An 18,534-nucleotide genomic window follows, 5' to 3' on the forward strand; every position below is an offset into this window, starting at 1 on the left:
ACGCAGTGTGGGTTGATTGTTCCTTGAAAGTGTGGTTGAAGGTAGACAGGTCGGTGAAGGTGGTGTGCTGTATGCTAACTGTTATTGGGCAGTGCATTGAGGATAGGAGTTGGGAGATCATGTTTCGGTTGGACAGTTTATTGGCTCGGCCACTTTTGGAATCCCCAGACTGCTTTCAATTCCAGTCTCCCTGTTACAGGAAAAATGTTGGGAAACTTGCAAGAGTTCAGCGAAGTTTTACCTTGTGGTGCCAGTATTGGAACATTTGAACCATAGGAAGAGGCTGAAGAGGCTGAGGCTATTTCCCTGCAACACTGGACATTTTAGGTGGCTTTATCGAACTTTATAAAATTATGAGGAGCAATGATAGGGTGACTAGTCATGGTTTCTTTTTTCCCAGGGTAGGGGAGACCAAACAAATGTGAATCTTTTTTCCAATGTGGAAATGACAAATTCTAGAGGAGAGATGGCAAGTTTAAAGGATGTGAAAACCGAAACAACTGAAGATGCTGGAAACCAGGAAGAGAAACAGAAGTTTCTGGAAAAAGCTTAGCAGGTCTAACAGCAGGTGCGAAAATAAATTAGAGATAACGTATCTGAGGAAGGGTGACCAGACCAGAAACTTTAACTGATTTTCATTCACAGATGCTGCATGACCTGCTGAGCATTTCCAACAACATCTGTGCAAGTTTAAAGGAAGTTGTTTGGAGTATATACCTGAGAGGAACTTTATAAAGTGCGAGTCAGACCACATCTGGAGAAATGACAGAAGTTTTGGTCCCTTTATTTAAGGAAACACATCATTTCATCAGAGGCATTTCACAGAAAATTGACTGGGATGATCCCTGGTTTGCAGGGATTATTTTTTAAGAAAAGACTGAAGACGTTGGGACTCTACTCACTGGATTTGGGAGGAATGAGAGGGGATCTCATTGTAACATGCAGGATACTTAAGGAGTTTGACAGGGTAAATACTGAGTGGATTAGATTACATTAGATTAGATTAGATTACTTACAGTGTGGAAACAGGCCCTTCGGCCCAACAAGTCCACACTGCCCTGCCGAAGCGCAACCCACCCATACCCCTACATTTACCCCTTACCTAACACTACGGGCAATTTGAGCATGGCCAACTCACCTGACCTGCACATCTTTGCACTGTGGGAGGAAACCAGAGCACCCGGAGGAAATTCACGCAGACACGGGGAGAACGTGCAAACTCCACACAGTCAGTCGCCTGAGGCGGGAATTGAACCCGGGTCTCTGGCGCTGTGAGGCAGTAGCGCTAACCACTGTGTGCCGCCGTGTGATGTTTCCCATGTGAGGGGTTTCATTAGCAATGGAGCTGGAATGAGGTGGAGATCAGCAACATTTTAAGAGATTGGAATTCCTGGTGTTTGTGATTGTGTAGGTGTCTGATCAGAAGGTCACCTTGGGGTCAGATATGAGAGCAATATTATGAAGAGTGCGGTTCTGCCTCAGACAGTTCCCAGGGAGAGGGAGGGGCTCAGCAGTAAGGGAAAGTAATTTGTAATAGCAACTGAAGGCAATGGGTTTAATCGTTGCAACGTTCCGTTGTAGGAAATTGCAGCCAATCGCGTAGTGGGAGTGTGATGAGCAGTTTGATAACTGAGTAATGGAGAGGGATGATGGGGAGGGAGAGCTGGGCATTGTCAGTGTACATGTGAAACCTAACACGGTGCTTTTGGACGATGTCACCTCTTGGCAGTGTGTAGGTGAGAAACAGGACGGACCAAGGCGAGATCCTTGAGGGACACCAAATATAAGGAATTCAGAAAGGAAAGGGAGAGTCGGGATGGAGCAGGTTTTCCAACAACGGTGGGGTCAAATATTAGTTTGTAGCAGAATGGGAGAGAAAGACATAACCAGAAAAAAACAGACAGGTAGAACAAGGAACAATATGTGATTTGGTGAGGGGGAGTGATGAGGAGGAGGAGCAGCCCAACTCCAAAAGCACTATTTCTACATTAGTGACATCACCCAACTCCACCCTAGTCTCAGCTCATTGACCGAAATACTCTTCCATCCCTGTGTTATCTCCAGACTTCATTATCCAAACACTCCTGGGCAGCCTCCCACATTCAACTTAAATGTAATCTCAAGAGTATCTAAAACCCTCCTGCCCAAGTGCTCACTTGTACCAAAACTTGTTGATCCATCAAGAGGCTCCTATTAACAAGCAACAATTTAAAATTCTCACCCTTGATGTAATTCCTGGCTGTGAACACCCCTGTCTCCCTGCACCACACAACCTGTGAGACCCCGACAACTCATTTTCTTTCAGACTCCCAACGATGTGTTTACTCATTGCTTCAACTGTCCAGCGGTTTCTACTGTTGCCAAGGCAACACAGTCTGGAATTCCCACCCTAACCCCCTCAGACCTGCTTTCCTCCTTTAAGGTATTCCTGAAAACCTGCTTATTTGGCAATTCTTTTGATCACCTGACCTAATATCCCCATCTGTGGCCTTATGTCAGAAGTTCTCAATAGTATTTCTGTGGAATTATAAACATGTTAAAAAAACTGTTGTTGATTTGCACATACATTGTCAACTCTTCACTGTCGCTGAGTGAATAATCTATAACAGCTCTTACCCGACCACATTGTGGGAGCACCTTCACCACACGAATTGCAGCTGTACAAGGAATTCAAACATCACCTTCTCCACAGGCAATGGGGCTTTGGCACTGATCAATGGTATCTGTGGAGGGAAAAACACACAGTTGATATTTCAGGGAGTGCAAAATGCATTATAGGGAGGGAAAATGGTGCAGAATTTGGATTTTGAAATTTGTGTTTTACAATGTGCACTAAGTTCTATAAAACCTCTTATCCCATACCATGAAAATTTCCTACTCTTCCTGGTCTATGTCCTTCCTTTCCCCTGCCCTTCACCTTCACACATTTCCAATGCCTTGGTCACAACAATCGTGTGCTGTCAGTGAAGTTTATCATGTGGTTTGAGTATTGTCCCGCCCCTCATTCACTCCGATTGGTTGAAGGACCAACTAGCACCTCTAGCCCCCGCTCCCCCACTCTTATTGGTCGTGCGCTGACATCAATAATTCGAGGCCCATTGTGGGCTGGAGCATGCTCAGTGCTTCCTGCTTTTGCTCCTGTTCATTAGGTATGAGAGAGAGAGGGCTCATCCCTATTTCTCTTGATGTCAGACAATAACAACAACTACCTGCATTGTATGGAGCCTTTCACATTGACAAATCTCCTAAAATGCATCACGAATGATGGAAACGTTGATTAAAGAGAACGATTTTTAGATACATCCTTAAGGCGGACAGAGGGGGTTCGGGAGGATATTCCAAAGGTTTGTGTCTTTGGCAGCTTCAATCGTGGAGTGATATAGGTGGGCAACAGCTTACAATGGAGACAGTTAGTGGCTAACCATAGGTTAACAACGTCATGTCGTAGCCCCCTACCCCACACACCAGTTCTTGTTCTCACAGCCTGCCATTACACACTACCTATGGTTCGCCATTAACAGTCTCCATTAACAACTAGTCACCCTCCCCCAGCCAGATGCTTATCCTTTATCCAACTGTTCCTCTCACTCTATCCCCACCTATCCTTTACTCCTTTTATCCTTCTCCCACACTATCTTCTGAACATAAACTTACTTTTATTCTCAGTAACATCTGTTCTGTGGAAGGGACATCGGATCTTAAACTTTAACTCTGATTTCTCTTCACAGATGCTGCCAGACTTGCTGAGCATTTCCAGAACCTCCTGGTTGTTGTTTCCGATTTACACCATCCGCAGTTCTTTTGGTTTTAATTTACCGGGAGTTTGTAATTCAGGTCCAACAGCCTCTGTCCCAGTCTCTGCTGTCTCTCCCAACCCCAAACAGTGACACTGCACCCGCACAGCTCATGGACAGGTGTTGTCTTGCTGGCCACACCCCTCATTCAATCCCATTGGCTGCAGGACCACACAGACTCTCCTCCCATTGGTCTGGAGCTGCCGTCAATCAGCCGGGCCCCATTGTGATGAGTGTGGAGGGCTAATCCCTCTCTCTGCCCTGAGATGAGCTTCATCATTCACAGTGAATGGGACAGTATCACAGAGCACAGGGGCGGGGGGCAATTCAGCCCATTGGGGCTGTACACTCTCCCTCTGGAGATGCTGCAAGTCTGTCCCAAGTCCCCTCCCATGTGCCCACAGCCCCCCCAAATCGTTCCTTAAAAAGTAAAATTCCAAGTCTGTTTTCAGAATACCTGCTGAATCTGTGTTGTTCAGACTGTTCCAGATGCTCAGAACTTTCTGAGTAAAATAGTGATCACATTTTCACCTTGTATTATTTGCCAATTACTTGAATGTAGTTACTAAAGATTGTGAAAGTGTTAACAATCCCTCTCTCTCTCTGCAAATTCAAGACCTTGGAACCAAATCTGCACCAGATCGAAATCACTGCTTCATCTTCTCAGCTCCAAGGATAATTATCTGTGCTTCAGCTAGCTCTCCACACAATAGAGGAATGCATCTTAATTTATTAAGATCAAAGAAACAGACCTTCGGTCCAAGTCGTCCGTGCCAACAAGGAATCCTAAACTAATGGATTCCCATTTACCATCTATTGGCCTGTATCCATCGAAACCCTTCTTATTCATGTACCCAATTGGAAGCCTTTTAAATGTTGTGATTTTATCAGCCTCCACTACTTCATCTGGTAGGTCCTCCCATACAGACACCACACTCAGCTTGAAAACGTTGCCACTTAGATCCCTTTTAAATCTTTGCCCTCTCAACTTCAACCCATGTGCTCTAGTTTTGGACCCACCTAACCTGAAGAAATAGGACTCCAGCTGCTCACCTTATCCACGCCCCTCGTGATTTTATAAATCTCCATGAAGTCACCTCTCAGTCTTTGACTCTCCAGAGAAAATAGCCCCAGCCTATTCAGCCTCCCCCTGTAGCCCAAATCCTCCAATCCTGGCAACGTTTTTGTAAATCTCGTCCAAACCTTTTCAAGTTTCACAACATCCTTCCCAGAACAGGGAAATTCAAACTGAAAACAGAATTCCAGATGTGGCTTAATCATCATCCTGTCCAACCACAGTATGACGTCCCAGCTTCTGTATTCAATGCATTGACCAATAACGGAGAGTGTTAATGGAGTCCCATTTGCCAGCGGTTAACCCTTATCCCTCTAAAACCTTCCTCTTCATATACACAATCAAATGCCTTTTAAATGCTGCAATTGTACTAGCCTCCACCCCTTCCTCTGGCAGTTCATTCCCTACTTGCAATGCCCTCAACATGAATAAGATGCCCCTTAGATCCCTTTTAAATCTTTTCCCTCTCACCTTAAGCCTGTACCCTCTAGTTCTGGACCCACCGAACTTGGGAGAAAGTCCCTGACTGCGCACCTTATCCATGCCCTTCATGATTTTATAAGATCACCTCTCAGCCTCCAACTCTCCAGGGAAAATAGTCCCAGTCTATTCAGCCTTTTCCAATAGCTCAAACCGTCCAACCCTGGCAAAATCCTTGCAAATATTTTCTGAACCCTTTCAAGTTTCTCAACATTATTCCAAGAACGGGGAGATTGAAAACAGAATTCCAGAAGGGCTTTAATCAGTGCCCTGTCTTGCCACAATATGACGTCACAACAGCTGCATTCAATAACGGGGGGGCGGGGGGGGGGGGGGGGGTACCAAATGCTACATTCACTACCCCGCCTACCTGTGACTCTATTTTCAAGGAACTATAAACCTGCACTCCAAGGTCTCTTTGTTCAGCAATGTTCCCCAGGACTTTACCATTAAGTGTATAAATCCTGCCCTGATTTGCCTTTCCAAAATACAACAGCTCACATTTATCTAAATTGAACTCCGTCTGCCATTCCTCGCCCCAGTGGCCTATCTGATCAAGATTCTGTTGTATTCTGAACTAACCTTCTTCACTGTCCACGACACCTCCAATTTTGGTATCTTCTGTAAACCTACTGACTATACCTCATATAGTCACATCCAAGTCATTTATTTAAGGGCTCAATATCCATCCTTGCAGCACATTGCTCCTCACAGGCCTCCAGTCCGCAAAACAACCCTCCATCATCATCCTCTGTCTCCTACCTTCAAGGCAGTTTTGTAATGGCTTGCTCTCCCTGCATTCCATGTTATCTAACCCTGCTAACCAGTCTGCTTTGTGGAACCTTGTTGAATGTCCATATAAACAACATTCACCGCCTGGCTTCATCAATTTTCTTTGTCACTTCAAAACATTCAGTCAAGTTAGTGAGACACAATTGTGCATGTACAAAGCCACATTGACTCTCCCTGTCATTCCTCACCTTTCCAAAATAGATGGATATCCTGTCCTTCAGAATCCCTTCCAACAACTTGCCTGCCACTGACTTCAGGCTCACTGTTTTCTTGTTCCATGGCCTCTCCTTACCAGTTTTTTAAAATAATGGCACCTCACCTGTCGCTATCAACGATACAAATACCTCAGGAGAGGCCCAACAATCACTTCACTAGATTTCCAGAAAGTTCCAGAATACACCCGATCATATTCCAGGGCTTTATCCACCTAGATGCGATTTAAGACATCTAGTACCACCTCCTCTGTAACATGGATACTTTTCAAGTTATCACTGTTTATTTCTCCAAACTCTCGAGCTTCCATATACTTCTCCAGTAAAAATAACGTGAAATATTTGCATATCTTTTGCACTCCCTGTGGTTCCATAGACAGCCTTGTTGACCTTTAAGGGGTCCTATTCTCTGGGCCAGTTAATCTTTTGTCTGTGATATATTTGTTTAATCTCTTTGGATTCTATTCCAGGACATCCCAGAAAGGCCTACTTCACGGACCGTAAATTTCCTCTGACTTGATCAACACATACCCTCCACTTCCCGCACCTCCGCCTTTACCCCACCCCTTCAGCCACAATAAAGAATATAACCCTGCGGTCTTCACCTTCCACCCCACTAATCTCCAGATACAGCACATTAACCTCTGTCATTTCTGCTACCTAAAGTCAGACCCCACCACCAGAGACATATTTCCCTCCCCACCTTTATCTGCGTTCCGCAGAGACCATTCCCGCTGTGCCTTCCTTGTTCGGTCCACACCCTCCCACCAACCCACGCTCCACACCCTTGACCCTCCCTTGCCGCCATGGGAGATGTAAAACATGCGGCCACACCTCCCTCTGACATCTGTCTAAGTTCCCAAAAGGATCTTTTCACATCAGGCAGAGATTTGCCTGCACATCCCAAAACCTCATATACTGCATCTAGACACTATGGGAAGAAGGGCCTATTCCCGAAATGTCGATTCTCCTGTTCCTTGGATGCTGCCTGACCTGCTGCGCTTTTCCAGCAACACATTTTCAGCTCTGGGGAGAATGTGCCAACTCCAACAAAGACAGTTGCCCGAGGCTGGAATCAAACCCAGGTCCCTGGTGCTGAGGAAGCAGTGCTAACCTCTGAGCCACAATACTCTGGGATCTTTGGTGCTGATGCGCTGCCCCACTGATACCTCAGTCACTCACCCTGCCTCATTTCCTAAGAGGCAGTGATGACGGAGTGAAATTATCGCTGGACAGTTAATCCAGAGACCCAAATAAGGTTCAGGGGACCCGGGGTTGAATCCCATCACGGCAGATTTTGGAACGTGAATTCAATAAATATCTGGAAAAAATAATCTAGTGACGACAAGGATTCCACTGTCAATTGTTGGAAAACCCATCTGGTTCACTAATGACCTTTAGGGAAGGAAAATGCCATCCTTACCTGGTCTGGTCTGCATGGGACTCCAGACCTATAGCAACGTGGTTGACTCTTAACTGCCCTCTGGGTAAACGCAGCAATAAATGCTGGCCGAGCCAGTGACAGCCTTATCCTGTGAATGAATAAAGAAAACAGATCAGGTTTTGTTCCTTCTCTAGTAGGTACATCCTACAAACTGATTCTGAAATGTTCTCGTACACACTGAACAAATACCTTTCCATCCAAGCCCTTAACACTACGAGGCTATGTTGGTAAAGTTAAAACCACTTATCATTGCATCCATAATATTCTTACAGATAACTGAGGTCTCCTGGTAAAATTGTGTCTCAATTCTCCGCTGACTATTGGGAGAGAGTCTATAATACAATCCCATTAAGATGGTAATCCCTTTCTTATTTCTCAGTACCAACCAAATAACTTGCCTGGATGTACTCCCAGGAATATCCTCCCAAAGCCCAGCCATAATGTTATCCCTAATCAAAAACACCTCTCCCCCTGATCTGTTGCCCCCTTTCTATCCTTGCTATAGCATCTATACCCTGGAACATGAAGCTGCCAGTCCTATCCATCCCTGAGTGATGCCTCTGTTATTGCTGTAATATCCCAGTGCCATGTTCAAAACCATACCCTGAGCCTACCTACCTGACTTGTAAGGCCTCTTGCACTGAAATAAATGCAGTGCAACTGGTCCGTCGCACCTCATTCTGTGATTTGCTCTTGCCTGCCTTGACAGTCTGACTGGTGAACAGTACCAGCCTCAGACTCACCTCTTTTCTCACTATCTCTTTAGGATCACCCCGACTCCCTCACTGGTTTAATGCCTCCCGAGTGGCACGAGCAAATCTCCCTGCTCGTCAGGACCCCATGCTTTCCCCTTCCTATGCCATTGGTACCAATATACAATGACCTCCCACTGGTTATTTTCCCTTTTGAAAATACTCTGCTCCCTCAGAGACATCCTTGACACTGGCACCAGGGCAGCACCACCCCATTCTGATGTCTCACTGTCAGCTGCAGAAACAGCAGACTGTGCCCCTGACTAGAGAGTCCCCAATCACCATCGATCTTGTGGAACTGGATATACCTCATATTATGTTAAAAGCCAGTCTCAGTACCAGTAACTTGATTGTCAGTGCTACATTCCCCTGAAAGTCTATGACCACCTACATTTTCCAAAACAGTATACTTGCCTGAGATGGGGATAGCCACAGGAGACTCCTGCAGTACCGACCTAACCACCTACCCCCCCCCCCCCCCAGCTTTCCTGGCGGTAACCCATCTACCTGACTGTATCTGCAGTATCCTGCATTCCTGAGACTGCCACCTATCACACACCCTGGCTCCTGTCAATTCCTCACTGCCGTTAATCACTCCTCCACCAATCCATGCGATCCAAAAGGATTTGCAATCACACTTGCTACAGACACAATCATCAGGATCATTGAAACTCTCCCTCATCTCCCACATCCGACAGGAACAGCACGCCACTCTACAACAGGCCATCTCTCCGCCTTAACAATCTACAGACCAAAACAAAGACACAGTCTTACTGCTCGAAAAATACTGCCCGAGAATAACAATGCTTATGTTTCATATCTTAAACATTTAATTAAGAGACCCTAAGACATTAAAAAGAAATCCTCACCTTACTCACTATTGTAGATTGAATAAAATAAAACCGGCTAAGATTGATATTTGAAGAGACTGAAACTCACTGATCTGATCCCCAGCTCGGAGTACCTCCAAGGGCGAGGTCTCTCGGAGGGCAGCTGTGAAATGTCACTGTTTCTCTTCTCTGCCCACTCCATTTCCAGAGAGGTTTTTAACTTCACAGCAAGTCAGCTCAGAGAGGTCACTGCTTGGTTTTACTCACTGGGGATTGCCTTTGCTGCCCAGACCAGTATTTACTGGCCACCTTTACTTGTCTTGGAGAAAGTGGTGGTTAACCGCCTCCCTGAAATGCTGCAGTCCATGTACACCACAGTGATGTTTGGACAACAATCCCCCTGTGGCCCCACGTCCCTCCCTCTCTCTGTAATCCCCCTCCGGCTTCAGAAATTACATGTCCGTGGCATAAGATTTTTATTTGGATTCATTTTTGTTTAATAAACCCCCCCCCCCCCACCAAAAAAAGTGTAATATTTTGCCCCAAACAAATTTCTGTTGATTGACCTTTCGGAGAGGCTGACACATGAACGTTGCAGTATTTTATCTCACATTGTACACCTAGAATGATGGAACTTTCTTTTAAACATTGCTAAAAGGGAGGCAATGGCTTAATGGTATTCCTGCCAGATGAGAGACATGTGCAATGTTCCGAGGATTAGGGATAGAATCCCAACATGGCTGATGGTGGCATCGGAATTCAATACAATCTAGAATGAAAAGGCGAATGATGACCATGAAACTATTGTCGATTGTTAGAAACCCACCTGGTTCACTAATGTCCTGTAGGGAAGGAAACGGTCATCCTCACCTGGTCTGGCCAACATGTGACTCCAGACCCACAGCAATGTGGTTAACTCTCAACTGCCCTCAGGAAAAATACTTTACAAACTGTTAACAAATATTCCGCAGGTATCACTTAAAAACTGGCTGTTCACCTTGGGACCATGTGAATATCTGAACGGCCTGAACTAAAACTGAGTTTCAGCTTCACCTTCTCCCTGTCTCACATCAGTCTGTTTACACCCAACTCCAAAACACTCTCATTGAGCCAAGCAGCCCTCACAGTTGCCGCCCTGTCATCTTCATTGTCTGCTCATACCTACACTCCCCTCAGCCTCCTGTACTGTTCCAATGCATCTCAATGGGAGTTCAGGAACAGCACCTCATCTTTCAATTCAGCCCTTTGTAACCCCAGAGTCAACATGGACCTCAGCAGTTTCTGAATGAATAGATAGTTGTCAGAAGCTGCAACATTCCACCTGAATAGGTACTGGAATTTGAGTCCGAAAGGACTCTAAATCGGAAGTTTGAAGGTAATTGAAAATATGAAGTTTTTCATAAAGTGGATGATTGGGTCTCAATCTGAGAGTTCTTCCAAAGAGGCGAGGTGTAATTTGGATAAATCTGTGCTCCCTCTCAGGCCAATATCTCCTTCCTCAGCTGCAGGGTCCAGAACAGAGCACACACCCAATGGGTGATCCAACCATGAATTTGTACATCTTTCTGCTTAACAAAAATATTGGAGATATTTTCCCTCAAACAGAACAGACAAACCTTTCTCCTTCCACAATTAAATGCTAATGATATTCAGATCCTGATGACTCCATTGACTGTAAAAACTTGCTTTGAGATCCCAGCCTCAATTATTAGGATTTAATATCCTATGAAATGAATTCACAAAACAAAACTCACAGTCAGTGCAGGAAGAATATAAAGACATACTTTTCTCTTGGTATGTGCTTGATCTGTAAATGCCTCTCTTGAAATCGTACGCTTCCCCCCCCAACCCATCCTAGGAAGGGGACATGCACATGTGCCTCACTGTATCTAGCCTCCAATAAAAATGGCGGCCATACCCCAGGACCTTTCACCGCCTGAGGGCCGCAGCCGTTTTCCAATCTGCTGCAAACGCGGGATTTAGAGTTTCTAATTCAGACTTACGAACCGCACAGAGTGTAATTAAAACTTCCCAGTCTAAAGTGACTCATTATCTCCGTGTCTCTGAGGCCACTCTCCCCTTCCCTGTTTGCCTCTCCCACATTCACCAACAGCCGAGTCACATGGCACTGCATCTGCCGAGTTACTGGTGACGTGTCATCCCACTGGTAACGCCCCTCATTCACTCCCATTGTTTGGATGACCAGCTGGTTCGACTTGTCTACCAGTCCCGCCACCTTTTCCTATTGGTCTGAAGCTTCCACCAATCAGGTGGACCCCATTGTGAGGTCAGTGGTGGGATCCTCCCCCTGTCTGAATCAAACCTGAAAGGTGTATGGATGGTGTCAATCAGGAACAACAAGCAGAAGGTGCTGGGAAAGCTCAGCAGGTCTGGCAGCATCTGGGAACAGAAATCTGTCCAGTGGCCCTGCCTCAGAACTGATGGGAGCTGGGAAAATTAGGATCCTGACAGTGTGGAAACAGACCATTCGGCCCAAAAGGTCCCTCCGAAGGGTATCCCACCCAGACCCATTCCCCTACCCTATTTCTGTATATTTCACCTGACTAATGCACCTAACCTACACATCCCTGAACACTATGGGAAATTTAGCTTGGCCAATAAAACTAACCTGCAGATCTTTGTACGCAGGAGATAGGGGTTAAACAGTAAATAATAGGCAGGGACAGAACCCAGAGAGAGACTGGAACTTTTAGAAAGACAAATGAGTGGATTATGATTAGGCTGGGAGGGTGCATAGCTGTTAATGGAGGGGACAGGAACTTGTGTCTGGCAGCATCTCAGTGGCCTTGGCGGAAATGGCGACAGATGATCTACGTTCTGCTGCAAAAACAGACCCCAAGCTTCCAGCTGCCTGCCACTTTAACACACGAGCCTGTTCCCTGGCCAACATCTCTATCTCATGCTTACTGCTGTGTCCCAGTGAGGCCAGAACATACCAAATGGCCCCGTACTTCAAGGACTGCAATTTCCCCTCCCATGTGGTCAATACCATCCACTATATCTCCTCCACTTCCTGCACCTCTGCCTTTGAAACCCACATCTCCAACGAGGATAGAACACCCCCCCACCAAGTCCTTAGCTTCCACCCAGATACAACACATCAGCCTCTGCCATTTCCACCAGCCACAATCAGACCGCACCATCAGATTCTTAAGGGGTTTGACAGAATAAGTACTGATGTGTCTGAACGTAAATACTGAGAGGGGAGCCTGAAACCAAATTCTGAGCCAGTCAAAGAATTAAGGGTTCTGCTTTGGATTCGTCAAGTTTAAGGCAACACAGACACGGGTAAGGGGTTTCAGTTGCAATGAAGCTGGGGTGAGGAGGAGACAAGCAATGTTTAAGAGATTGGAATTGCTGGTGTTTGGGATTGTGTAGATGCCTGATCAGAAGGTCAGCTTCGCGTCAGATATAACTGCAATACTGTGAAGAGTGTAGTTCTGCTGCATAGTTCCCAGTGAGAAGGAGGGGCTCAGCAATAAGGGAAAGGAATTTATCAGGCAACGGGTTTAACCACTACAATGTTTCATGGGAGGAAACTGCACCTAATCGAGTAGTGGGAATGTGGTAAGCAGTTTGATAAGTGAGTAACAGTGGAGTAATGAAGAGGGACAGCTGGGCATTGTCAGTGTACATGTGAAACCCAAAATGGTACTTTTGCACAATGTCACCTCCTGGTAGTATGTACGTAAAATCCAGAAAGGACCAAGGACACCAAATGCAAGGAATTCAGAAAGGAAAGGGAGAGTGGAGATGGAGCAGGATTTTGGGAGAGAAGGACATAACCAGAAAAGACAGAACAAGGAACAATATCTATGAATCGGTGAGGGAGACTGATGAGGAGGAGGAGGAGGAGGAGGAGGAGGAGGAGGAGGAGGAATGAGAGTTGGAAAGTCTATGGTTTAGTGAGATTAGGGTAAAAGGTCAAGATGAGCTCTGATAAGGCTTGACATGAGGTTGGAGAAAGATGCAAGTTTAGGACAAAACCGGGAGCACCACGTGAGGCAGTTTGACTCACTGGGCTAGTGGGAGGGAGGGATGCAGCAGATCGGATTATCTCAGTCTTAGTGACAGAGAAACTCCATGTTCTCCAAACTCTTGTTGTTGGAGCGAAGGATGGAGGAGACAGGAGGATGGACAGTGTTTCACAAAGAAACAAAACCTGGGTAAGTGATATTTAAAGTGAGTGAACAAACGTAATGTGTTTAAATTTTATCCAAAATATTAAAACAAACGACTGAAGTCCTGGTTCGAATCCCATCTTGGCAGATGTGGAATCTGAATTCAAGAAAAAATACCTGGAATTAGGAATCTCCTGAACTCCATGGAATCATTGTCAATGGCGGAAAAAAAACCTGCCAACCTGACAGCGGCCCAGCCAGCTACTCACTGTATTAATCACTGCAAAGTCTCAACAAAGGAATGAAACTGGATGGACCACTCGGCATCTAAGAAGGCACCATTTAATACAACCCCAGAATCAGCCCTCTCAGTGGTGCAACGTCCTCCAGACTAACATCTGGATTTTGGTGCCAAAATGTGCAGACCTCTCTCACAGACCAATCAAGGAACAGCCTGACAGTCATACTCATGAAATCAACCCTTACAGACAATGACCAGACACCACCATCACCATCCCAAGGTATTGAGATTGTGGTGATGGAAAAGCACAACAGGTCAGGCAGCACCTGAGGACCTGCTGTGCTTTTCCAGCACCAGACTCTTGACTCTGATCTCCAGCATCTGCAGTCTTCACTTTCTCCTGAAATCTCTGGATATGTCCTGTCCCACCGGCAGGACAGACCAGGCAGAGGTGGTGGCACAGTGGCGTACAGACAGGGAGGATTTGCCCTGGGAGTACACAGCATTGGCTCCGGAGACCAGGAAGTCTCATGGCTCCTGCTGATGACCACGTACCATCCTCCCTTGGCTGACGGATCAGTTCTCCTTCATGTTGAACAACATTTGGAGGAAGCACTGAGGCAATAAAATGGTGTCAAACGTACTCTGGGTACAGGATTTCAATGTCCACAATCGAGACTAACTCTGCAACAGATTTACTGACTGAGCTGGCCAGGTCCTAAAGGACATAGCTGCTCAATTGAGTCTGCAGCGGGTGGTCAGGGAACCAAGAGGGAAAAACATACTTGATCTCATTGTTATGAATTGACCAGCTACAGATACATCTGTCCATGACAGTATCAGTACGAGCGACCATCACACATTCCTTTTGGAGACAAAGTCTTGCCTTAAAGTTGAGAAAAACCTCCATTGTGTTGAGTGACACTATCACCGTTCTAAATGGGACAGACTTTGAAGAGATGTAGGATCTCAAACTGGGTATCTCTGAGGCACTGTGGGACATCAACAGCAGCAGGGCTATACTCCAGCACAATCTGTAATCTCATGGGTTTGTAAATCCCACACTCACCCATCTCAATGGACAGGAAAGGAGGGCATGCCATGAGCAGCACCAGGCAGTCCTAAAAATGAAGTGCCAACCTGGTGAAGCTATCAAACAGGACCATCTGCATCAAACAGCATCAGCAGCAAGCAGAACTAAACGATCCGACATCCAATGGAACAGATTGGAGCTCTGCAGTTCTCCCACATCCAGTTGTGAACGGTGATGGACAATTAAACAACTCACTGGAGGAAGCATCACAGATATCCCCACCCTTACTGATGGAGGGGCCTCACACACCCATGCACCAGATAAGATGACAGCATTTGCAGCAATCTTCAGTCAGAAGTGCAAAGTGGGATGATCCATCTCAGCCTTCTCCAGTGGTTTCTAACATCACAGATGTGAGTTTTAAGCCAGTTGGATTCAGTTTGAATAACATCAAGAAATGGTTAAGTAGTGCAAAGGCTACGGGCCCTGCCAATATTCTGGCAATAATACTGATGGCTTGTGCTCCAGAACTTGCCACCCACCAAGCCACGTACCACTCCAGCACTGGCATCGACCAACAATGTGGAACATTGCCCAGGGATGTTCAACACAAAAACACAGGGCAATCCAACCCAGGCAATTTCCCTCTATCAGTCCACACTCGATCAGCAGTAAAGTGATAGAAGGTGTCATCTACAGGGCTACCAAGCAGCAGCTGCTCCGCAACAGCCAGCTCAGCGACACTCACTTTAGGCTCCACCAGGGCCACTCAGCTCCCGATGGTGTTACCGCCCTGATTCACAATCTGGCAACCAGCTGAATCCTAGAGATGAGGTGAGAGCGACAGCCCAGTCCCACTCCAAGATCACAATTTCTAGCTGATTCTACCCTTGTATCAGCTCATATACTCTCATCCACCTTGTGTTATCTCCAGACTTCATTATCCAAACACACTCCTGGCCAGCTGCCCACATTCAACCTCCCTGTAATCTCAAGAAACACTATATCTCTGCTGCCCAAGTACTCCCTTGTACCAAAATTTGTCGATCCATCAAAAGGCTCCTATTCATAATCAACAACATAGAACCACAGAGATGTACAGCATGGAAACAAACCCTTCAATCCAACCCGTCCATGCCGACCAGATATCCCAATCCAATCTAGTCTCACCTGCCAGCATCCGGCCCACATCCCTCAATTTAAAATTCTCACTCTTGATTCAATTCCTGGTTGTGATCATTCCTAGCTCGCTGCTTCACACACCCTTTGAGACCTCAACAACCCATTCTGTTCGAGACTCCCAATGATCTGTTAATTCATTACCTCACCTGTGTGGCTGCTTTTACAGTTGCCAAAGCAAAAAGGTCTGAAATTCACAGCTAAAACCTCACAGATCTGCTTTCCTCCTTTAGACATTCCTCAAAACCTGCTTATTTGGCAATGCTTTTGGTCACCTTACCTAATATCATCCTTCTCTGGCCTTATGTCTAAAGTTCCCAATAATATTTTTGTGAAATTATAAGCGGGATAACAAAACTACAAACTGTTCTTTAATTGGACATTATCTTCAAATCATCACTGTTGCTGTAATGAATACTCTATAATGCCACTTACCCAACCACACTGTGGGAGCACCTTCACCACACAAACTGCAGCTGTACAAGAAAGTCAAACATCATCCTCTCCACAAGCAACAGGGCTTTGGCATTAATCACTGGTATCTGTGGAAGGAGAAACACAGTTAATGTTTCAGAGAGTGCAAAACGGATTACAGGGAATGAAAATGGTGCAGAATTTGATAGTTAGAAATGGAAGGAAAATGCACTTTCTTATTGGAAAAAAGAATTCTTGACTGTCAAAGATTTTCCAGAAAAAAATTAATAAGCAGCAGATGGTCAGCGGCTGGGCGGCAGTGAAAAATTAACTTACAAAAATGTCTGTAAAAGTAATAGTAAAATACTAAACAGACCAAATATACACCCATTGTTTGAGACTGAGGAAGCTAGATATTGACAAAGTGGTCATGAGGGATCCCAGAGATGAAGCAGAGCAGTATAAGCTGTTATGATCCCACATAAAGATGTATAGCACCAACACAGACCCTTCGGTCTGACTCATCCACGCCAACCAGGTATCCAAACCTAATCTATTCCCATTTGCCAGCACTTGGCCCATATCCCTGTAAATGCTTCCTCATCATATCATGTGTCTATTTAGATGCCTTTAACATGTTGTAATTGTACTAGCCTCTACCACTTCCTCTGGCATTCATTCCACCCACTGCATGAAAGAGTTGTCCTTTAGGCCCCTTTGAAATTTTCTCCGTTCACCCTAAATGCCCTCTACATCTGGGCACCACCACTCCAGGGAAAACACCTTGTTCATTTACTCTATTCATGCCCCTCATGATTGTATAAACCTCCATAACATCACCACTCAGCCTATGGCACTCCAGGGAAAACAGCCCAAGCCTTTTATGCCTCACCCTACAGCTCAAATCCTCCAACCCGAACAACATCCTTGTAATTCTTTTTTGAAACCTTTCAAGTTTCACAGCACCCTTCTGATAGGAGGCAGGCCAGAACTGCACACAATATTCCAAAAGTGGCCTAACGAATGTCCTGTACAGCGACATGACCTCCCACATCCTATACTCAATGCTCTAACCAATAAAGGAAAATATACTGAACACCTTCTTCATCATCCTATCTACGTGCAACTTGACTTGCAAGGACTATGAACCTGCAATCCAAGGTCTCTTTGTTCCGCAAACGTCTCCAGGGCCTTGCCATTCAGTGTACGAGTCCTGCCCTGATTTGCTTTTCCAAACTGTAGCACCTCATATTTATCGAAATTAAACCCCATCTGATCAATATCTCATTGTAATCTGAGGTAACCTTCTTCATTATCCACAATATCTCCAATTTTGTATGACCTGCAAACTCATTTACGATACCAAATCATTTAAATGAATGGCGAAACAAATCCAGAAATAAACATCCATTTCTCTAAGTTTGAATGTGCTCTGTGTAAATCCTGCCCAATGACTCTGTACCAGAGAAAGGCTGAACATGCGCCTGGCTGCACCTTGCCCCCTACAAAGCTGGCGGCTCCGCACATGTCCAGTGAATTCGTGCCCCGAATAAAGGCAATTCCCCGTTTACTGAAAACACGAGACTGGGACGTTCAAATTTGTGTTTTCCGACGTGCACATTTTGTTTGTAAAACCTCTCCGCTCATACAGAATCGCTCTCACCTCCTGCGGTTCCACAGACAGCCTTGATGACTTTTGCGGGTACCTATTCTCTGCCTGGTTACTCATTTGTCATTAGTGTATTTGTACAATCACTTTGGATTCTCCTTAAACCTATTTCCTAAAGCTATCTCATGTCCCCTTTTTGCCCTCCTGGTTTACCTCGAGTATACTCCTACTGCCGCTACACTCCTCTAGGGATTCACACAAACACAGCTCTCTGTACCTGCCATATCCCTCCTTCATTTTCTCGACCAGGTCCACAATTTCTTTCGTCAGGCAGCACTCTTTACACCTACCAGCCTTGGCCTTAACAGTAACATACTGTCTATGTACTCTCATTGTCGCAGGCCTATGGAGGCAATGGCAGATGAGGATACAGAAGCAATCATTCTCAGTAAAGAGGTAATGTTGGGAAAGATATCAGCCTAAAGGTAGATGGGTCTCCTGGCTCTGATGGAATGCATCCCAGGGACTAAAAGAGAT

At 45.6% G+C, this 18,534-nt stretch overlaps 1 long non-coding RNA gene across 1 annotated transcript in view; it reads right to left on the reverse strand.

Annotated features, from left to right (window-relative positions):
• Positions 1 to 16,517, reverse strand: part of LOC148137898 (uncharacterized) — a 30,590-nt gene extending 14,073 nt beyond the window's left edge. Inside the window, exons 1-3 of the long non-coding RNA XR_015754091.1 lie at positions 16,410 to 16,517; positions 7,777 to 7,885; positions 2,617 to 2,723 (exon numbers count right to left, since the gene is read on the reverse strand). This is a non-coding gene — a long non-coding RNA (uncharacterized LOC148137898). The remainder of the gene's footprint in view (positions 1 to 2,616; positions 2,724 to 7,776; positions 7,886 to 16,409) is intronic.
• Between the last annotated feature and the right edge of the window lie 2,017 nt (positions 16,518 to 18,534).

Source organism: Chiloscyllium plagiosum, unplaced genomic scaffold (genome assembly GCF_037043375.1).
Source record: "Chiloscyllium plagiosum isolate Xiang-an unplaced genomic scaffold, Cpla_swu_hap1 HiC_scaffold_42, whole genome shotgun sequence".
Classification (NCBI taxonomy): Eukaryota; Metazoa; Chordata; class Chondrichthyes; order Orectolobiformes; family Hemiscylliidae; genus Chiloscyllium; species Chiloscyllium plagiosum.